Here is a 23890-nt window from a genome sequence, read left to right on the forward strand (position 1 = left end):
CACATATGCACAGGAAAGAGCAGCTTTTCCTCGAAAAACATACATTTTAAGGTGCTCTGCAAGTGACTGCCTATCTAATAATAAGATAGGTTATGCAGTACCCTTATTTTATGATCGTCATTTATCCTATGTTTTGCACTGCACACTTGTAGACACATGCTTCAATTAGTGTGAGACAAATGGCATAATTCCAGATCCACTAAACCTCGGAGACCTATATTGTCATGCACACACAGCATGCACTTTACTACTACCTAGGAAGCTGTATCTCTTCACCTCCTCCTCTTTCTCAAAAGAAGCCACTTCTAAATAAATGGGATAAATAACCCCCAGGCAGATACTTAGAAATCACAGCTAAAACAGGCCCTCGTTTATCTGTAGGCAGCCTCAGCGAGATGAGTGCAGAGCAAACCTGGTCTCACACAGCACGAGGCAGCTGAACAGCGTGTGGACCTGCCCACTGTAGGGCTCATGCTAGGGAGAGACTCCCTCTTCCCACAGGTTTATGAGACAAGGGTGAAAGAGGCTTTCCAAACTGATCAATATCAAGCAACATCTAAAACAATCACACCCCACAGAAATGCTCTGCAGTAACTTGGGAAGCTCCAGAAGCAGCATATTCTGCACTATCTCCATCCTGCCAGCCTTCACTCCAGCCTGGGTTTTTTTTAGGTTTGTTTTTTCATTTTGCTTTTTTCTGTCTTTTTTTTTTTTTTTTTTTTTTTTTAATGTGCTTATTCCACTTCTGACCAGGACTGCAAAATCTCTCCACAGTACAGTGATCCTCTGCAGTACCCATGTGCCCATAAACATGCTCATAACATGTATGACACACACCTACCTACATGATGGGACACTGCCTCTTCTGTGTCCAGCAAGTGAGGCCAACTACTGCTTCATCAGGGGGCATTTCTGCACCATGCTCAGCCTAGATCCATGTAGGAACTGCTCTGGAAAAGTAATGAATCCCCTTTATCAGCTGAAGGCATGCTACAGACATCCACACCAGCAGCAGTCCCACTGCAGTAACTGCCCACAGAGCATCCTGTTCACTGTGCCCTCACAAAGAGAAGACAACATTTTCTCCAGTCATGCTAAAATCACTTTCAGGCTGCAGTACATTTGACAAGAGCAGTTGCAAGGAGCTTAATGGCTGATTTTTTGGAGCAGCAGCATCCTAAATAACAGCTGCAAGGATCAGATGTGAAATCTTCAGGAGCCTCAAGCCACTGAAGACTGCATACAGCAGAATCCTGCTTTGTCCTACTGCAGGATCTGGGAAGCAGCTGGGTACTGCCAGGTATGACTGGAGAACTCTGTCCTGCAGGAAGAACTCACTGGTCTCCATGTTAGGGCTACCATATCTAAGCTGACCAAAGAACCCAGCCCTGGATAAAATAAATATTGAAAAAGTGTGAAGTTTTCAAACAACGTCTTTAAAGCTCACTATGATGCTGACATTTACATCCTAAACAATGTGGCATGTGTTTCAATATTAAAATTTGCTTGGTGAGATGAAGAAAGGGAACAAAAAAAGAGGAGTGCTAAATAAAGTGATCTGTAGAAGATGAGCACTGAATAAATCCTGTGTGTTGTCAATTAAGTGGCAGTTTTACAATTAAAGTATTTGATTTTCATAATTCTGTTGCAGCATGTCAAAGGAGAAGAGGAAGAGAAGGTTTGGGGGTGGAAAGTCACAGAAGGAGGCACGATACTTCCCCCTGCAGAAGTCTAACATTCATTTTACAATTGATTCATTGAACAGAAGCATCTTGCCACAGCAGCCACCCACCTAATGGTGACAAAGCACGGCAAGCGCAGTGATGATGGCACAGCACAGTCAGGCAAGACACCTCACATTAGCCATGGGTGGCTAATGCCACTACCCCAACTCCCACACACCACCCACCCTCTTGCCAGATGATAACAAGTTACTTCAAACCTCAAGGCAAGGAATACAATAAATAAATATGCATTCAAACAGGAGGTCTATGTCCCCTTATGGATTCCCTTAGGAATATGCTTCCTGACACACGGCAAGGTGTGTTATGCAAAGAGAAAACACTGACATTTCATATAAAATAGTCAATCAGGACTGTATCATAAATATATAATTTCATTCTCTAAAAACACCCTAAAATGACTGACATTATTCCAAGGAATTAATCTTGAGGAAATTGTTCTGCTTTCCTGTCACTTGTGAAGGATGCAAGTGGTTAGTTTTATTTAGGACAGAGATGAACGTGTCTAGCCATGGCACAGGGTGAGCTGGAGGGAAACATTAATGCACTAACTCTAACCTGCTTTTATATTATGAATCTCTCTCCCCAGACCCCTCCCCCAAGTATGTAAATTGGCAGTAAATGACTGGCATTCACAAACGTGCCTCCAAGCAGGTTAGGGATAATTAGTAAAGCATGTAGACACCCTGTCCTAAGAGCCAATTGTGACAAATCCACAAAATAATGAATCTCTATTAATAGTTAATGATGTATGTCAAGAAGAGCCCAGACTTTGGGCTCTTCCCCTTTAAGCCTGTGTGTTATTCCCTTGTGTTTCAGCTGGTCCAGCTGAATGCCTCCCTCCCCGTGTGCCGGCCTGCTTTGAATCCCAGCCAAGATGAAGTAATTGAAAACTGCCAGCCCGAATACTTCAAAAGTCTATCATGGAACAAGATTCAACAAGCCTCTTCTCAATTTGTAAATATGTTGGAATATAAGTAGTAAAAAGACTCTGATGTCGAACAAGTTTAAGCATTAGCCGTGTTCCTTTATGAGAGCTACAGCGGTGCTTAATGCTTCATATGTTAAACCCTATTAACACTGCTAAGTTACTTCATCCCTGTGTTCCTCATGCTGTTTTGCTCATAGATTTTTTTGATTTTTTTTTAATCATTCAGAGCATTCAGTTACTGCAGTGATGTATATGTACTGATAGTTTTAAAGTCATATTTAGAGGTCTAGGTTCACAAAACATTGTATTTGTATGATTTTGCTTGACACGAAAGAAAAGTAGTTTTAGAAAGAACTTGAGTTTTGTATATTTTGTTTCTAACAAGGTAAGTTACATATTTTGGGTATATACATATTCGTGACCCACTTCTGGGTTGTTGGAACATATTAAAATACTAAAGTAAAATGTAAACAAAACATAAACCTTTGCCGTGTGGAGAGAGACCAAGAGTAACAGTGAGAATTGAGATGACATTACAATTTTATAATGAATGTTTTTAAGTCCTCCTGGTTGTTTGCAACTTACTGGCTCTTGATGCCCAACCATTACTGACAGGCCATGTGCTGTTAACTGGACTGAAAAAATGACTTGCTCCAAAATTCATCACTCTTAATAGCTTAGCCTCTTTGTTGTCTTCACAATTAATCTTCTTACTACCAGAAAAGCTGAAAGAGTTAACTCTACACACTGTGGGTTGTCAGCAGTGGTGTTACAAATTTGAACCAAAAAATTTTAACCCAAACTTCTGGGACGTGTTGATCCACATCAAACAGTGTCAGCTTATGTCCCTCCCTAATTATTTAAAAGAACAGCTGGCAGAGCATTTGTAATACTTGATTCCTTATGGCATACGTAGGAATCATGGGTTTTAATTTGATCTCACAGAAAAGGCAGAGTTTTAAAAGAGAATTCAGGTGATTTACTGTAATCAGTGGAAGAGCAGTGCAGCCAGCAGTGATAAAGAAGAACTTTCATATTATCAGATTTTAACATGACAGGGTCCCTCTTAGAAGCTTTTACACCCTCTGTTTAAAAAGAATAAGGAGCCTATAAAACCTACACAAATATTTCTGAGTACAGCCCCTACCTTTGTGAGACAAGGTTAGTGAATCCCCATCCTTTATTTGCCTTTCTTTGTTGTCTCTTCAGAGACACATCACTGCAAGTCATCGAACCCTATGGAACCACCAGAGGTAAAGAGCAGCTGAGGGCTTGAAAAGTGCCAGAGCATTAATTAGCTCAGAATTCCTGAATCTCCACTGATACAATGAAAGTTACTCAATCACAGGATGATGTGGAAAGTCTAATAGCAGCTTTATAGTTAAAGCACAGGAGTGGGAGGCAAGAAGTGCAGGTTCTATTCTTACTGGCAGCACCTGTGTGCAACCTTCAACAGACCATCCGTTTTCATTGCTCATTTTCTCTGTATGCAAAATGGAAATAATTGTGCTCACAGGACTCTTCTTAGGCTAACTTCACCTCCATCTGAGAAGCACTTTGGGATCTTCAGGTTAGAGAAACCACTGGACCGTAAAATATAATTTAAAATATGTATTTTACTGGATGTGCTTAAAATAAGAATTCCCCATGCCAGTGTAAAGAGGATTTTTGAGTGTGGGATACCAAATCTAGATAATTTAACTGTTACCTTGAAATGTAAAAACGTTGTTTGCAAAGCATTTCCAATTCAGCAGATGACTGTAAAGCAGCACTTCAAACAGCTTTGCCCAGAATATCTATTATTAGTAAACAACTGTGCCTTACAGGATTATTTTGCAACACTTTGCATTAGGTACACTTGAAGTAGGCTTCTGAAAATAGAGCTTCAAACATGTTAAAAGATAATATGTGTGTACACGAATAAACTTCTATGTTTTCTACAAACCTGCATTTCTGTTCTAACAGAAACAAAAGTAATTTCAGAAATGACATTCAATATCTGACTTACTTTTATGCTCAGTAAAGGTGACACATTGCAGAAGAACAAAGCACAGAGCTGGCCTGGCTTTGGCTATTTCCTGTTTAGTCAGAAATAGCTGTTGGAACTGTGTTTATCCCTCACATCACATCAGCAAACAGCAATCTTCCCTAAACACATCTGTCCAGTTGGTCCTGGATGTAAACACTGAAAAGTTCTGGTCTGGGTGACCAGTTTTGGTAAGTTTTATGTATGAAAGAGCAGGAGAACTGTTATTGTGTGAAGATTGCTAGTAGGACTGGTGACCCTCTTCAGACTTTTCCTTTCAAACACATGCACAGATTTGTCTACTAAATTCGTGTTGCTTAGTCTTCATTCAGTATTGTGCATTACAGCTTTTGTGCTCATCTCAGAGTTTTTTTCTAGGGCCCTTCTACCCACACAAATGGCAAACATTTAGTAAATATTTGTTGAAGACTTCAAACATAATCTACTTTGAAAATTCAGATTGTTAGCTAAATTAAAAAGACATAGCCCACATGCAATCATAGTCTGACTTGAAGTAAACTGGGGCTCAAAGCAGGTCAAAGTCATAAATAAATTTGTAGGCTCAGACAAAGCCTTAGTCATTAACAAGAGCACAATAACTGGAAAAAACAGTGAATTATGTGAATTTGAATTCTAAAACTGAAAGTGTTGCTACATGAACTCATCTATATCAATCAGCAGAAAAAATAACAACAATCCTCACTTTCAACAGCTCAACAGCATCCCCCTTATCTCATGACTTTTATTAGAACTCTCCTGAAGTTTTTGCTCTACTGATCTGCTTTTCCTACTCAAAGGGAGACAGAACCATGCCAGGGAGTACAACAGGAAAGATATGGCAGCCTGGTTTTGATGAACTAAAACCACTGTCCCACAGTAATACTTTTGCAGGAATGTGATTGTATGTTACTAGTGCTTGACACCAAAGGACATGTACTGCCACCAAAATTGCTAGTAATAGACAGAGACCCAAATCTACATAAGTCAAGGTAAATATGAGAGTAAGTAAAGGAAGACAAGTTACTTTTATTTTTACAAAACAACACTTTCCAAGTCTTATTATATAAAAGCTCTCACATTGTACTTCCACCTGAAATCTAGTAAGTTCAGTGTGTTTTAGGATTCCCCTTATTTATTTTCTTTTCAAATCAAGGGAGAGACAAATCACCACACAGGACAGACCTGCAGCACTGTCTGCAGGGGCAATAGGTATGGTGACCCTCTGTAAGGGCTTTCTCCATTTTTGCAGTGGAAAAGTTCCAAAGACCTCTGCCAGCAAAGCTTTAAGAAAGCAGCTGAATCTTTGCCTTTGCAAAAGAAGAATGACAAAACTACCTAAAGACAGGGTAACAGCTATGCCTTTACTTTGCACATAAGCCGACCATGCAGGGACAGCTACCAGCACTCCCGTGTAAAAACCCTCTAGAATAAGCACTCTTTTCAGCCCAAGAATAGGGCACAATTGCCAAGGCTACTTATCTTCTGCAAGTTAGGCAGAAATACCCAGCTCTTTCCAGCACCCCAGAAATCCCTGGCCATAGAGACTTTCTCTGCCTTCTCTTCTGCAAAAGCTCCCACTACATAACCCTCTCACCTTTCCAGGCAGGCAGCCTGTTCAATCTGCCAGCTGGGAAGGAGACCATAGCTGATTCCCAGCACCTCTGCCATTTTACAGCCTTGGCCAGCTGTTCTTGCAGGGCTTTAAAAACCAGGAAACTGCTATCCTGCTCACCGTATAAAAAGAGGATATGCCCTCACTGTAGGGGAATTACCAGCTTTTCCTGTGCTTGGCCAAGCAGTGTGCTGGCAGAGTACACAACCCAAACCCCTGTAAAACATTTGCTTTACACCAAAGCAAGCTGAGAATAGAGAAGTAGAAACTGTCAGATATTACCTGAATCAGGCATACAGCATTACCTTTATGCAATGTGACTTTGTCTCAAACTGAAATAGGGCACAGCTGAATTTGTAAATAGCCTAGCATTCACCCCTCTGTCCTTGTGTAAATTAAAACAGGAACCTTTTGAATGACAATTCTGGTGTCCTCTGCAATCTTTTCTGGAGGCTCCATGTGGAGCTACCTTGTCAGGTGACTGAGATCTTCCAACTCCCATGCCATGAAACATGTTGGAGATGAAGGCAACTTGTAGCCTGTGGTGAGATATGGTGACATTGAAATATGGAAGCACCTACAGAAAAGATTTTTGTAGATACTTCTATGAGGATTCTGCATGATTTGGTGGCAATTTAAAAATTAAACTAGATGTTAAAGCTTTATTTTCTTTGTTATCTTATAGAAAGCTTTCCTTTGAAGTGGAATATTACATTAGTCATTCTGGGTTCAGCTATAACAGAATCTAATGTGGGCATCTGCAGTCCTGACTATTAGCTGCTTTTATGATCTTGTGGGTGTTTTTTTGAGTTGAGCATTAATTAGAAAGTGTTACAGTGTAAATATGTATGCATTTCTTGGAAAACGGATGCAGTCACCAGTCCCATTTGTGTTACTGCCCATGTGCCAGCTGTGCTCAAGGTCCCACTCGTACTTACACAGCAGAAGTTATGTGTCTCTAGCAGCTTCTCAGAGAGTGTTTTTTTTTGAGAAAATGTAGCCCCAGCTTCCCTGATAAATGTAATTTATTTTATTTTTATTTGATTTTCCCATGTCACTCATGTCCTTGATTTGCCACCTGCTCTATCTCAGTCAGCATATAATTTATAAAACTCTGTAAGAAGGATGGAGACAATCTTCCTGTTACTGTTCTGTACAATATGAAGACAAAGTGATCCTGGGTATAGGAACGAAGTCATAGTGTGGTTTCAAACAAGATCTAGAAAAAAAATCCGACTGATTTGGTAACATTGAGATTTCTAGGTAGTTTAAAATGTGCCCATTTGTATTTTCAGTGCAAATAGTCACCGCCAAGAACAAATGGCTCCTTGAAGTTAGCGAAACGGGGGATCAGAAGGCTGCTGCTCCTGTTTAAGTCATTTGGAATTTTGCCACTGGTACAACAGGGCTGAGATTTCATGCTGGGATCTAAATGTGAATGACCAACCCTATGCCAGAGGGGAAGCCACACATCCTTCTTTGTTTTGATAGGCTCAATTGCAAAAATAGGTAAAAGCAAGACCATGCAAAAGTCCCTCTGCCTCAAAGGTGAGATTTCCTGAGGAAAAAAATGGTCCTGACTCTCCATTTGCTATGCTGCTCTCCATTAGCAGTGATGTGTCATGACTGATTTTGGTGCAGATGCAAAAGAGGGCAAAGAAATGGATCTAATACATTTTTCAAAAAAACAGGACTTCCAGGCTTCCACTCAGATACTGTGAGATGCCAAGTTTCTGCTGATCGTGCTTAACAAACATGTTCTCTTTGCATTTGTCTGTGCCAAACCAGGAACACTTTAAGTAATTCTAAACTTTATCTTGATAGTTATTTTTCTTTTTCTCATTCATACTCTGACTTATGTATGATTTATAATGTTTCTACTGGGAAAGCTTCATATGCAAATAAGCTTTCCTTTGTGAGAGTTTGTACATTACCATTTGGAGGCGTCTTTTTACTTTTACTATAGTAATATTTCCTACATCGATTTTCAACTTCACCATTACTGGAAATTGTGTAGGTAATAATTTTAAAGATGTTAAAGAGCTGCTGGTATTTCATGCAAAAGCCTGACAAACATTCCATTAAAAATTGTGCTGGTGATAATTCATCAAAAGGCACACTTTTCTAATCCCCTTCTTTTATTACAGAGTTTGTCACCTGAAGTTACACACTTAATTTCTAAATACATGATTGGCCCCAGTTCCTCTTGTTTGTATCTTCCCCAGAGGAAGATGCTGAGTCAGACAGAGATAAAGAAAAAGAAACTTCTAACACAACTAGTCATTCATCGTGTTCAACCCAAGATAAAGAGGGCTGGGTTGCAACAGTCTTTGAAGCTTTCTTTTTATCAGGATCCTATAAAAACCTCATTTTGAGACTTCCCACAAATAGAAAAGAAATAGCCATTTTATTGGTACTAATGTAAGATCATCAGCCCCAGCTCATGTACGGCAATGAGCAAAACTGAGATGGCAAAAATGAGAAGCATAATTTTCACTCAATTGAAGACCTTCCTTTCAGACTTTTTCTACTCATAGTTACCCTTATTATTATTTGTTTTCAGTCATTATTCACACACTGGGCATAAAGTATTCAACTTTTTATCTCTATATATTTTTACCTACCTATTACTTTCATAGGTATAACAGATTAGCTACATTTTCATTCAGTTCTTTCACTAGCATGTTGAGTTTAAACGGAAAGTATTCAGATTACATGGATTAATTAGATGTTTTATTAAAAAAAACAGGAAAATGAGTTGCACAGTATAATATAAAACACAGCAGGCTTTGACTTTCTGCCTGGAAGCTGTTTAAAAAAATAATAATAATTAAGAAGGAAATGAAGAGTACACTGTATTCTATGCATAAATCAGAGATATTAAAGGCAAATATTTGCTTTTAGATTATGATGAACTCAGATTTACACTAAAAAAATGGACTTGAGATGTTAATTCAGCTAAATATGAGCTCTAATCAGTCATTCCTCCTGCATCATCTTCCATGGCTATGCATAATAATAGTAGAGGTGCTCATACTGTAACACAACCTTTCACTGTAAGCTACACCCTGAGGATATTTTCTCCCCTTATCCTTGAATCCCCTTTGCACAGCCCTAAGCACCATCACACATTTAGAAGGAACAGTTCAAAAACTAGATGGAGTATAATAAATTAATCTGGACTTAGTGGGTGGATAAAAGGTCCAGCAGGGGTTTGTCACAGGCCCTGGGGACAAGAAGAGAGAGGAAAAATGGAATGCTGCACAATGACATTAGTAAGGCAAACAGAGATAATACTCTATGTGCACGCCTGTGTGCATGTGTCTGTGTGTGTCTGCAGAGTGCTGGGGGAAGGGTGGCATCAGTATTCTCAGCCTTGAATCATCTTAATGTAATAACGATTGAATACTGCCAGCCTGCTTCCAGAGAGCCAAGGAAGGAGTGTTTCTACATCTGTCCTTAAATTATCACACAAAACCCAATCACAGACATGAGAACTCTACAGCAAAAAGCAAACAGCGTTAGCAAGCCTCCATTCTGAACACTCTTAGGAGTTTGAAACCTTTGTTCTCTGACCAGGCTTACCCAGAGAGGGAAGGTGTGCACAGCCTGCAGCAACTTATTATGGTACAACTTTATAATAGGAGATGCAAGAATGAATTCTTGTGCTTTTGCATAGCAGATAAACACAAGTGTTAGATACCAGAAACCAGGTTTGTTCTGATATATACTCTCACATATAGTACTAGTGCCATGTCAGTGTTGGGAGCTAAGGTGGCAGCTGCACTGTGTTTGGCCACCATTACCACCTTTCCAAGGAAAGATAAAATAACAATAAAAGTGCCTCTGTCCTACTCATAAGCTGTGAAATGGGCTCTCCCTTTCACACAGACTTGGACTTCCTATCTGCTATGAACCATCTTCAGGTAGGACATCAAGTGTATAATTTCATAAAGGAAACATTTCAGAATGCAGAGAGGCACACAGCAAAACAGTGCCAGGAAAGAAAGAGGGGGTTGAAATGGATTGAGAATTGCATTGTCTGAAGCCTCCAAACCGACAGGTTTGGAAAGTAATTTCTGATAATCCATTTGAAATTTCTACCTAAAATACGAAAGATATGAATGGAATGTTCCTGTCTTGAATATATATTCATCACAACTCAGCATGCAATATGCATTTTGAAATTGAAATGAAACAAAACTAATGTAATTGTAAAACATGCCTAAATAGCAGCTGTTCTTCCTTCCCTTTTTCCACACCTACTGTAAGCAAGGGCTTGTCATAGCTCATGCAATTTGGGTCATTACCCATTATATCAAACTGTATAGATGCCAGTGCTTCCCTTTTTACTTTTCCAGCAGAATTCTGAATGACATCTTTAAACATACACAAGGAGAGGGTGCAATATATTGCACCTTCTGCTGTACAGGGGCCTGAGAAAACAAGTTAAAGTGCCTTCTACCACTGCTTGCATTGACCAGATCCCACCCTCAGCTCTCCTAGAGCTGTTGAGGAAAAGCAGGGATTTGAAGAAGGTCCTCCTGGATATCACTCATATTTTCCGCATGTCCATTATTTTCTGGCACAACTCCACCAACACAGCAGACCTGTGCTTTTCAAAGAGAAGTTTCCAAGTTTGAGCCTAGCTTTAGTTTAAAACCATCTTTTTTTTACACATTCTCTCAAAAACTGCATCTGCAATGGAATCTTTGGAGTGAAAGAATTATGTGTGGTTACTGGCTTAAATCTGTGCTGGATTCCCAATGGTCTATTTTTATCTCATGACCTCAGAACAATTTGGGATGTTGCACAACAACCAACAGTTCTGATGCAAAGAAATGGTAGCAATGCAGTTTTTCAAGTTAAAAATCTGGATAGGATGCTGGACTGGCAACATCTGATTGCCTGAAGATTGTGAAAGAAACAGCTAAAGTAGAGTAAAGGATGTTACCCAGAAAAATACCCAGAAGAGCTAAAAGTTAAAATAGCCCAAGGTTATCAGGTCTTTTGCAACATCTTACATGTAATAAAAAATATGAAGATATGTAATTAACTGAACAGTGAAGAACACTTCCAGAACTTGCAGAGAGTTCATTTTGAAGTCATAGCAACTTTTCTCATCTGCTGGGGCTGCATCTGACTGTTGCCAGAATGTACTTGATGCTGAGTATCTCTATTCCTGCATAACTCTTATTCACAAAACACAAAAAGAACACAAAAAATGTTCTTCCTTTTATTTGTTTGTAGGTATGTTTTAGATAAAGCTATTCTGATAGTTTAAGACTATTTGTTCAGATTGCACAAGCTATTCAGTGCCAGAGTTATTTAAATCATGAGAAGAGGTATTACAATAGATAGAAATGATGTATGGATAGTACATAAATGTTGATAATGGAAGGGCTGATTTAATAAATGGAAACTTTAAGCTGAAAGCATGAATGAGAAGGCACTGGATCTCCAGCTCCACTGATGGGGAATGCGAGGTCACAAAGAACTGAAGGGAAATGCTGCATGTTGTCCTGCCAGGATTTATCCCATGCCCTGAAAACTGGAGACACTGTTGGATAAGTTACTGGAGCTGCCACTTTGCAGGTGATACTTGAAGCTGACAATCTAATAATCTGCAGCACTTTTGGTAAAGAATAAGGAATTAGCTGTAGTGAACTGGCCTCATTTCAGCCTGCATAATTACATACTGCACACCTATGATTCCTTTGCCACTTCTTAGGGGAAAAAAAAGAACATATTCTTCTCTTGCTGTAAGCCTTTTGCCTAGGAAATCTCAGATATAGCTGCAGTCATCTTGCGCTTAAGTCTGATATCAAACTGTTAAATTTGCAATGCACTTTGAGATCATTTATTCTAAATCTTAAGATTATTATTGCAGACATCTCAAAGGACTACATATTCCACTCTGCATGTTCCAATAACGAGGCATGAAAGAGTAAACTGAGAGTTCAGTTTCTGATTCCTCCCCTTTTTTTGCCCTGCCCATTTATATGCTTTGAAAACCGAAGTCATAACACTGTCGGAACATTTTTTTTAGTGGTTTAATAAACATGACATGCTTGCACTTGCTTTGCATTTTAATAGCAATGCAGTGGCAATAAGACACCTCCACAAATATAATGCATGCAATTACATAGGTTTTTAAGTGCTAACTTTTTATCAGGCATATATATACACACATGCTTTAAAGTCTCTTTTGTTCAAAACCTAAAAATCCTGTCTCAGTTTTCACTTTCCCATTATGGGTACCTGACTGCCTTTCAGGTGGCATTTGAAGGGCACACACCACTTGGACCTGTTAAGAGCCAGATCTTTGTGACTGTATCACTGTAGTTAGCTTCTGTGGAAATTTTTCAATGACATCACAGGAGTACCCATCGAAGTGGTCACGTTGTTGATCTGACAGTTTTTAATCTTTCTTTTTCTTCCTTGAGAACAGTTCTAACATGAGGGATCTGTTCCTAATCTGCATATATATACACCACTTCACAGACAGTTCTGCTTGATTGTATTTGTATTTTTCCTCTTCTGCCTTCTCTTAACTACTTTGGTGCTCTCCTACCTTTCAATATACACAGAGAAATATAACTTGACTGTGTGCTGCTGCCCTGGTGTGCTGTGTTTCAGCCTGGTGTACCGGGTGCTTGTGACCAGCAGATGGGTGTGACAGAGCACTCAGGAGTGACCACTGAGGGCATCAGTGCTAAGAGCAACAATGGCCAAGTGTTGTGAACACAGGAAGTTTGGCTCAGGATTTTAAAGTCCCAAAGTATTGTAATGGTCTGCTAGGGTTTTGGTTTGACCCATTTTAAATACCTTGTGTCTGTTACGGGAGTAGACCTTCATTAACCTGCCCTGAAGTTCTTAAAAATTAAATTAAATCTCACTAGAAAAGATTCAAGTAGTAAAGTGGTTGTTTTAGTTCTAAGGGATATAATTTGTACTTTGTTATGTTTCTGATTTTGGGCCATCACCCCTCTCTCTCTCGCCAGGCTCAGGGTGACATTTCACTCATTTTTATTCAGAGGTAAATTGGATGACCAGGAATGAAATTAATTCCAGAGTCTGGCTCAAAGTGCATTATAATAAACAAAAGGACTCATATTTACTTTAGTACAATACCTACAACATTTAGTAGAGCACTACAGTTAACATAAGCCATAATATGCACATAGTTTTAAAGAAAAAACTTTAATATTCCATACCATACTGACAGTATTTAGTCTATGTTTATGCCAAGCAGCATAACTTTCTTTTATGTTTCAGATGTTAATATTCATAAATTTACAGTATAATACTGTATTTTGCTTCTGCATTAGGCTCAGCTAGACTATTATCATGACAAACATTTTAAAAGATTTTTTACTTACTAACCCAAGAGACTACACTCAGAATTTTTCTGGTACGTACAATTTTTTTTCTGCTACATACCTTCACTGGTGTAGGGATTATAGGCTTGAGCAACTTGCATTGTATAATAAGCTGCCAAATGAGATGAGGTAAAACAGTAACTCCACAAAAGGATCTAATTCAGTGTACTTACTGTGTGCTAGCATTAGTCAGTGATTAGGTTATTAAATCCTCTCTAATTATTATTTGAAGCTTTTCATAAATAGCTTTTTGCAAAATGGATCTTATCTAAAAAATTTAATTTATTGGATGTTTACAGGCTTAAAAAAAGTGATTTTATGATACAAAACCAGAATTACTTCCTTTTTAAATAAACCAAATTGGTGCTGTAATTGAGATGAGCATGCTATTTTTTTCACACAATAATCTGATATGGGACTTTCTTCTCTCAAGAGACTTGCTTGATCTGGTCTTTATAGACATTCAGTCTCTGTAAATATGCTTTTGGTTTCTTTATCAGTAATAGTATTAGACCTGAATGCTTTAGTATACAGTATAATGGGATATTAAAGGGCTTTCTGTATATGTTTTAGACAAGCTAGTCTAATAGAAAGAAATGAATACATGAAGGATATTCTTTACAAGTAGACAGTACCATTTATAAGGATTTTCTTCTACCATTTAGTTATTATATTTTTAGAGAAAATCACGTTGCTTTCTTTCCCTTTTTTTTTCTCTCTATCATTGTTTGCCTTTTCCTCCTGCTTGTACTTTGCTACTGAACCATCTGACTATCTGTGTTGCCATGGGAAGGACTGCAATGCCATAAATTCAGAGAAGTTCCTGTGTTCATTTTTTTCCCCATTTTATTCTTAAACAATCATTAGCACAGATTAGCTGCTTTCATAAGGGTGTTCTGGCACTAGAGGAGGACTGTAAAATATTCATTTCTGGAGAAGATACAGCAAAAACATTCTACTTGTTTCACAGAAAGGAACCAACCTACACAGGCAAAAGTCAATGCTTCCCAACTTGTAGATACCTGACTGTTTGAGACCTGAGTCAAATGGCAGTTATCCATCTAGTCTTACAGTATCTAATGTGAATTCCAGAATGCTAAAAAATGGAGTTTAAAACATGTTGAATCAAAAAAAAAAAAAAAAAAAAAAAGAGTGCTGGATGCCTTGGAGGATTTGTGATGCAATTCAGAGATTTTCATTTTGAAATCACTGGTTAAACACCCCACAGGCTGAAATTTGCCACCTTCTGAAATCTTTAAAGTGTGGCCCATGCAGAGGGAGCCAGTGGCCTCAGCTCAGTTGCCAGTCCAGCTCTTTCCACTGGAGAAAAGAGCTTCCTTATGCAAGCAGGCGCTCACCTAGCGGGCTCGAAAGGAAAAGGCCAAAACATCTACCAAAAGCAGGTCCTCCAAGTGCCACAGTGTAAATAACAGACCTGGGTTTGTTCAACAGAAAACTCTTTGAGCCACAAACTAAATGTCTTTGGACAATGGGTTCCTCAAGTCACATCTACTGAAGTAAAAGGGAATGTACCACTTGGGCACAGCAGAGGCAGAATCACACACTGTAGTGGGATCAAACTTCCTCATGTAAAGCCAGACCAAGTGCCTTTAAATGTCAGAGCAGGGTCCTATGTGTTGGACACTGCAAGGGCCAGTCAGCATCACCAGGCCATATCCCCACATTACCTGCTTTTCCCATCCTGGACCAAGACTGGGGGCTCACGCTTATTCCCTCAGGATACAGTTCCAAAGCTCCACACAGGCAAAATGAAGACCCTTGATGGTACTTTGGAATGTACACAACTTGACCCTACTTCTGCCAGTGTATTAATCATCCAGTGCTGACATGGGGAACAGCTCATTTGGAGCAGTAAACAACAAGAAATGTGATTCAGAAGATACAGGGAGAGACGTGCAAGGCTCAAGAAGCCGAGCGTAGACTCACTGTCCTGTCTGCAGTCACATGCTAACCTCACGTTTGGCTGATGGCTCTGTGCTGAGCTGCTCTGTTCAATATTTTGCATGCTGATTGGCTTGTTATTCACTTCTGCCTCTGCTGGAAGCCAGACTAACCTGTGGGGGAAGTGTGGAAAACAATTACAGTATATTGAAATGGTCATACAAGTGCAGTACACTGCAACACTTTACATAATTTATTAGGTGTTACTACACGCACTGGCACTCACATGACAGAGATCTTAACAAGACCGACAAATAGGACAACATCTGCATTCCTGTAAGAACATTTGAGATGAAAATTTAACATTAAACCAAAAGTGTACTTACTGCAGTGCAAACACTGCAATCAAGTGGTCTGCCTTGACTTGCAATGTATTATGTTAACACAGTATGTTTGCCAGAGTAGAACAGAAATGTTCATTACAGCAGCAATTAATTGCTTGCTATTTTTGAAAAATAACAGTTAATATATTTTTCCAAACCAATCCAGTTCAGTGTTACTCTGAATTTTCATGAATAATTTCTTTATTTTTGTCCCTATTGTGCACACAAGGTCAATTAACTGGCAAATATAATTATTTTACAAACATAGCAAGCAGCAGCTATTATAAATAACAACTTATTTGCATATTTTCTTGTTTCTGAAGAGAACGGAGATGTTATGGGTCTGAAAATCTTTGCAACTCTAATACAGTGAGATACTGTTTTTAAGTAAATCTTCTGTTTCAGTAAGTATTCTAGTAAATATGCCATTTCTTAGATTAAAATCAGCAAGGAGAAGCTGGGTTGCAGATTTCAGAACTTGCCTCATTTGCATCTTGAAAATGGAATGGAACTGAAAGCTTTCAAGCTTTATTATTCAACTCCACAATTCTGTTGCTCTTTGTAAATGAAACGGAAAAGAGATGTATGTGAATATATCGCACATTTCAGCTTAAATGAGTTTTTCAAATTGTAAATGAATATCATTGTCTGTAGTCACCTTCACAGCATTCCTGAAGTTGAAGCTGTGAGCTGAATTCTGACTGAATTTTGTGAAAGATTTGGGAAAACATGACTCACAAGATTTAACACTGGCAGACAAAGACCCCTTTCCGACTCTAGTTTTGATTTCCAGGGTCTCTTTAAATAAAGAAGACATTCAACACTGAGGGACAATAGAGAACAGCTGCAAGGATGATTTCTTTTAAAAGGAGAAATCAAAGGACAGCACTCCTCATGTGCACTATATATGGCAATCTCTTTGTCTGAGTATCGAAGGACTGGCTGGTACTCGCATGCTGTGCTGAAACTGCGTGGCTAGAGAGGTTTTCCTAGACATATTTCTTGATGACAACTGCATGCTGTTGGATTTGTTTCAGTGGCTGTGAATCTGTGAGCCATGCATATTGTGTTCCATTTGCCACTTCACGAGAAAAAATATTTAGTGAGCTTATGGCAAGCAGAACACCTCATTTGTGCTGATTGGGGTAGATAGGGTGATTTGTAGATTCACACATGCTGAGCTTCAGGCACTTTGAAAAAACTACATTGGGTGAATTTGAGATTTATGCCCCAGCCCCAATGCAATTCATGTGTTGGGGTGCTCCTACTGAGACCTACCAATGGGAGCTGACAGCTGCATACAGTGCACTGGAAACATTTTAAAGCTTGCTGTACAGAAAAATAGAGCAGTCTTCGCCTAGCAGGGAGGAAAATCGATGAGTCGGCACTTGGCAGTGGTGACCAGCAGGAGGATGCTTCTGATGAATGCTGAGTCATTGATTTCCCTCCCTGATCAGCAGCAGCTGCTCCATTCACACTGCAGAGCCTTCTTGCCACGACCACATGTGTCAGCAGGCTTTATTGTCATTAAAGCAAGAGGTATTAGCTGACAAGACATCCAATTTATGTATTTTTGGTTCTGATAGCACTACCTTACAGTTTCTAAGTTGCTTCTCAGCTAGGGCACCTAAAAGGACATTCGTATCGAGGCAGGAGATACAACAGCACAGGCAGCTCGCAGGTACAGACAGTATTTGCACGACAGATGCACGAATGTCACCCAAGCCTTCAGTTTCTTTTCTCACCAGGAGGCATAAATTTTATAAACTCAGAGCACAGTCAAGCAAAGAGGTTAAGACATCATCTGAAAAGGTAGGCTGCAAGTCAGCACAAAGCTTGCATGTTTAAAGGCACATATGTGTAAACATGCAGATGGACTGGGCTCTGCTCACGTGCCATGCCTTCAGTGTGTGTGGTATAACATGGTATGGCTGAAGACCGAAACATAGTTTTATGACAGTAAAAAACTGTCATAAAACTATAAACTACTGTGTAGTAGTTTTATGACAGTAAAAAAGCAACGGGTAAAAAAGGTGAGACTACACTGAATGACTACAATAAAAGTATAGTCAGAGCACATTATTACAAATCTCAGCATTTGATGAGGATGTATATATTTCTTAACATGTTCTATCATTTGTGATATTGTTTACATTACCATAATTATTACTTAACAAGTTTATGTGTTTGTATCTCTGTTTGACTTGATCTTTGAGGAAGCAGTTTACATAAGGAGAAAAAAAGAAGAAAAGGGGCTGTCATGAGATAAATGCTGTTTCTCAGGATTAAAATCGACTGAAATACACCATTTATAGTCAGGCACTTCACTGCTAGTAGCAATGCTGAGCCTCTACATTTCAGGTTCCATTCATCGCAGAATATGCATGACTTTGCCTCAAAAACACTCAGAGAAAAAGTCACAGGTCAGGCTTCTGCGCTTGAACTGGTGTTTCAGCAAAAGCTCACGTGACCAGCCACAAAACCATTCTCCCTTAAGTCTATGAGCGTTTGTCCTTCAAAAAAGAGCTTCTTCACCACAGTGACAAGCCTGGATTCAGGAGAGCCCATAACAGGCAAACTGTGTTTTCCTAGTCAATTCAGCTGCAGATTGAAAATTGCTCTTTTATAATTTGCTCCCCTCTTTCAGAAGGCACAAGTCTACTTAAATTCTTTTGCTTTTTCAAGTGACCTCATCTACAGGCTTCAGTGAATCCTCGCTAGAGCTGCATCGAACTCAGTGGTTTTAGTTTACATAGATTTTGGAAAGTGTACATCAGTTACAACATCCACTCAGGTTGTAGTGTTTTGTGAGTTTGTGACCTCTAAAATTTGAGAGAAACATCACTGCCAGCACCTTTCCTTTGCTTTATCTCCCTACATTTCTGAAAGCCTGCCTTCACTCTGCTGTGCCTGGGGCAGCTGAGCAGGCTCCTCCTCATACCAGTGGCTGCATTAGCACAGAAGCTTTCAAGGATAACTGCTGCTCCTCAGGGAGCCCCAGAATAGGAGCAGGCAAGAGTGCTCTCATTCTTTTATTCCTTCACACATCTGGGGTCTGAAGTGTCTTAGGCTGTGCTAAAAATCTGCTAACTTAAGAAACAAGTCTTTGAAATCAGATTGTCAGCTATATTGCAGGTAATGAGCCATGTAACTTCTGAAATCATACATGTATCACTTTCTTTAAAATTGTTGACCAAGCGTATGAAAAATACAAAACAGAAATAGCAAATGAACTCAAAAGTATAATGTGACCCTGTCTCATGTCTGAATTTCTTTGGTATGATCCACATGGACAGAAACGACTTGCACATTAACAGTTGCCACTGATGCAAGTAGCAGTGTTCTTGAAATTCTCCATTTAATTTGCCAATGATTTTAGTAAAATACTGACTTTGCAATCTGAAGGCCAGGTTCTGGTACTGACTGATGACCAGGTGACAAGGAATAGGAGAGGGTTCAAATGAAAAATAAAGAACACGACAGATACTGATTAATTTCATTATTGACTGAAAACTAAAGAACACTGTACTCAGGACAGAATTCAGAGAGAACAGAATACTTAGTGTGTAAAATGTTTTTAACTCCTATAACCCTGATCAGGAGGGGATATGCTACCCATAAATAATGAATTTCCAATATAAATTGCACACATTGGGACATATAGTCCAAGTTTTGGATAACAAGAAGTTTCATTAAAGAGATGTTCAAATGAACAAGATTCTGAAATGTTTAGATCATATCTAACTAATAAAATTAAAGATTTAGACATAATTAATATAGATCTAGACATTTACCTAATTAAAATGAACAGGGTAGAAAGAATTGATTATGCATTTCCTAATGAATGAAAATAAAAATACAAATTAGTGTTCTTCTAAAGATAATGTATAACTCTAATGCTTTGATGATAGAAATCTCACATTATTTTTAATGTAAGATTGCTACTGATGAGAAAAATGTATATTATTACAGTTAGTCAGTCAGATTGTCCAAATCAGCATATGAGTTGATGGAACTATGACAATTTACAATATCTGAGAATCTGCCCGTCATCTTCAGCCAATGAGGACCACAGAATCAACATTTGTAAAGAGGAACACTTCCTTAGAGACACTATCAAACAAAAACTTTTTTAGATGAAAAATGAAAATGAATGACAACACTGCAGAGGATGTCATTATCACCAGTATTCAAACACCCTCAGTATATGTAAAAGAAGAAAATTTATCTGAAAATAAATTCAAAAAAGGCTTCCCATAATGATGGGAAATTCTGAGAAGGGGTTTAAAATTTTTCTTGAGCTCTGAAATCAGATAAAATCCTTGAAAATAGACTTTATCTAAATGGGGTAACATTTGGAGTTGTCATATTGTGTGTATCCCTTTGTGTTACATCCCTGAAAATAAAATCAGAGTACTCAAGAACAGCCCCAAATAGGCTGCCTTTTGGACACAGAAGACATCCTTAAAATGTATTCCAAAAACTCTCAAATGTTCAGAGAAACAGCTGCTCAATCTTATGTCATATCACTACACCATTCTTGTTGCAAAAGATAGAGACCTTGCATAATCAACATATTTTCCTGGCATGGTCTCCTATCGCTCCCATTCTCACCCTCTGACATAGCTGCTGCATTAGCAGCACTTCTGTTTGACCACATATGCTGAAAATTATTTTCTAGAATAGACTTTCACAGTCCAAGCTTCATGAATACTGCTGGTCAGAGCTGTCAGGAGCCTTCTTCACAGAAGACATAATTTTACTTTTAACTAAAGACATCTGGTCAATATTTGTTAAAGCTTGTAGATTGGTTTGATGATATGGGCATAGAAACATAGCTGATATGGAACTGATAGAATTGTAATACACTCATCAGAGATATGCTGAATTAACATCAGTACAAAATCTGTCCCTAAAAACTCCAATATAGGAAGATATTAAGCAGGTATGCATCTTTTTAAAATGGATTTAAACGTAAAATCTTCACTTTCCCTAGATGTAACTTGGGAATATTCTAGCCCTTAAGCAAAGCTATTTGAAGGTAATGTCCTAGTGCAGATAAGAACTGAATTTGGCTCAATGTGCATTCACTGGATATGCTCCACCCTGTAGAAACACCTCTCCCTGTTCAGTATGACAAATATGTAGGACAGAGAGCAGACAGTACCAGTTCATTTTCCCTCACTTTTTAAAGCCTTCTATGCAAGCATCTTTTCTCTCTCTCTGTGTGTATGTGCATGTTTCTACCCCTCCTCTTTCATTTCTTCTCTCTGTAGGGCATCGAAAGTGCTTTTCAGGTGGGAGAGCAGCAGTGTAAAATTGACTACCATTCTAGTCAATTTGCTTCAGCAGCCATTCCATGTGTAAAGCACTTTATACAGAAGGAAGCTTTTTAGACATGAAGACCAAGAAATCTATTCTTTTACAGCCATGAAGTCCCTGTGAAATCAGAGGTTTCAAGAACTCATGCGAGGATAGAATTTGGCACGAAACCCACTGGAAAAAAAAAAGCCTATTAAGATCTTGCAATCTGTTTCCCCTTGTTTTTCTCATTAGCAGAAGGAAAATAATTTGTTCTAGAGAAGAACATCTTTACCTAAGAACTTCAAGCAGGTTGTACACAGTAGCACTGGAGCACTTTTCCCTGGCTCCTTCTGTCTGAAACCAAATTTTAGTGTTACTTTAAAATCAAATAGAGCCTAGAGATATAAAATTATCTGTCTACATCCAGCTCATGTGTCTATGCCTGGTTGAGTTGGTGTCATCCAGTGGTAAGTACCATCATCCAGTGATATCCATTTCAGTCTTCTGGTGTTTACTGTTTTTCTGTGACCTTACATAACTTTTACTTAATTCCATATTTAAGCTGTAAAGGCTGTACCTTTAACCACTTTCACTTAATATGTTGAGGGCTGGTGTTGAGGACAAACACAATCATTCTTGTTGCTGTTAATCTGGAAGGAAGGTCATTCTCACTGAAAACATGTGGTTGCTACTTCACATAGGAAAACTAAGCCTTCCATGTGGACAAGACAACATCAGATATTTAGTGCAATAAACAAGTCTTTTTAAGACAAACAGTTTCACTGATTCTTTCTCACAAATGCTTCAAGGCCATCATTTAAGAAAATCCCAAAACAAAAACTAGTTACCAAGTCCATCACGTAATCCCAAACATGGAAAATCTGCTACTAGGTAACCCAGAAAGTTGGCCAAAGAAAGAGTGGGCCAACCTGCATCTCAAAAATGTGGATCAGGCCTCGGGAGGCTCTTAGAGGGTGATTTAAAGCTACCAGTCAGGGCCAGCTCAGGGCAAGCAGAGAAACAAGTCTCCTGGAGAGATTCCTAAAGCCTCTCATAGCACATCAGAGAAAAACAGGAAGGAACTAGAAGAAGAAATGTTGTGGCTACCCCAAGACATGCTAAACGATACCCTTCTCATTCCAGACAGGCACTTTTTCTAACCTCAGCTTAATGAAAAAAGGTAAAGGTTCTGCAGTAATTTGGGTTTAACTAGCTTTATTGTCAAAAAAAGCTTTTGCCTGAAGCCTAGCAAAACATTTTGTTTTGCGCTTGAATCACTCAGTCTGTCCTGTCCACAAGGTTATTCCCTTTGGCTTTGCACCAGCTTTTTTCTGTATTTGAAGACTGCTATCATGTTTCTACTCAGTCTTTTAACCTCTAGTCTAAACAACCCCAACCCTTGTAATCTTTTCTCATAGGTCACTATATTGCTCTGTTCGGGTGCATGTTGGACTTAAACCTTTACTTAGCTTAGAACTTTTCACAGCTGTGAAAGAGGAGAACTACTTCATTCATTTTGCAGACTGTTCTCCTGTTTTTAGAACTCAAAATTTCTCCCCTCCACTTTTTTTTTAACACTAGTATGGCATTGCCCATTCATGTTCAAGCTGCAGACAGCTACAACCCTTAATTCCTTTCCTATATGACTGTAAATTGGTTGGTTTTTTCTCACTGAGTTGATTCTATGAATGATTCTTCTTGTCTAAGTACAGAAACTTTTAATTTCATCTTGGGTTTTTTTCATACCATCTTTCTAATTTGTCAAGACCCCTTGGAATTCTAATCATGTTCACCTTTATACCTGGAGCCTTCAAAGCTTTGTGGCATCTGCAAAATTAATATGAACATTCCTTTTCCTACCAATGAAGTCACTAATGAAAATATTTAACAGCATCTGGCTCAGGAAAAATCCATGTGAAACCACATTTGATATATCCTTTTCTATTTCCAGTAAATCATTGGTAACTATTCTTTGATTTTGGTTTCCCAGCTCATTTTGCTAACCCTCCATAGTAGACCTTCTAGATCTCGTTTTTCCAGCTTGTTTAAGACAATGTTACATGGAACAAGAATGCTTTAAAGCATCTCTGAAGTTAAGATCTATAGCTTCAAGAGATACGGGATAGAAACACAGTTCTTGGGCTTCTAGTAGCTTTGTGCCTCTCCTGACTAGTTTAATACCCACGGGGTGTTATCCCTTCACTTGCCCCAACTTTCTCCCACTGTAAAGAAATCACATCCAAAGGAAAAACCCCACTGAGCTGAAACAGAAATTTATGGAGTTTGGAGTGGTATGAAGTATGGAGATCAAATTATAAACATATTCTGTCCCTGAGCATACTCCATCTCTGAATATTTTTTCACACCCTGGAAAAATGTTTTAAATAAGATCCCTGTTCCGACCTTATAATTGTGAAGGGATTTTGCAGGTATGTGCAACAAAAACTATTACCTCCCAACCAGTTAATCCAATCTAGCCAGTTCCATCAGCTTTACCTCCTTCACCTCTACCAGTGCTTGAGAAAGGGAGTATCCAGACCCAGACTTGTGTACTAGCTTGGCCCAGTTGGGTGATCAAAGGAAGGAATGTTGGCCTGAATTTCCTCGG

General features: G+C 38.8%; 1 protein-coding gene across 2 annotated transcripts in view; it reads right to left on the minus strand.

Moving 5' to 3' along the window:
* The window catches only part of MAMLD1 (mastermind like domain containing 1), a 253349-nt gene that overhangs the window by 161079 nt on the left and 68380 nt on the right, over window positions 1-23890 (minus strand). For both annotated transcript variants that reach the window (XM_069015444.1, XM_069015445.1), the window contains one exon: window positions 15641-15768. The gene's annotated coding sequence lies outside the window, so the exon portion shown is untranslated. The remainder of the gene's footprint in view (window positions 1-15640; window positions 15769-23890) is intronic.

This window comes from Aphelocoma coerulescens, chromosome 4A, assembly GCF_041296385.1.
Source record: "Aphelocoma coerulescens isolate FSJ_1873_10779 chromosome 4A, UR_Acoe_1.0, whole genome shotgun sequence".
In the NCBI taxonomy this organism is placed as follows: domain Eukaryota; kingdom Metazoa; phylum Chordata; class Aves; order Passeriformes; family Corvidae; genus Aphelocoma; species Aphelocoma coerulescens.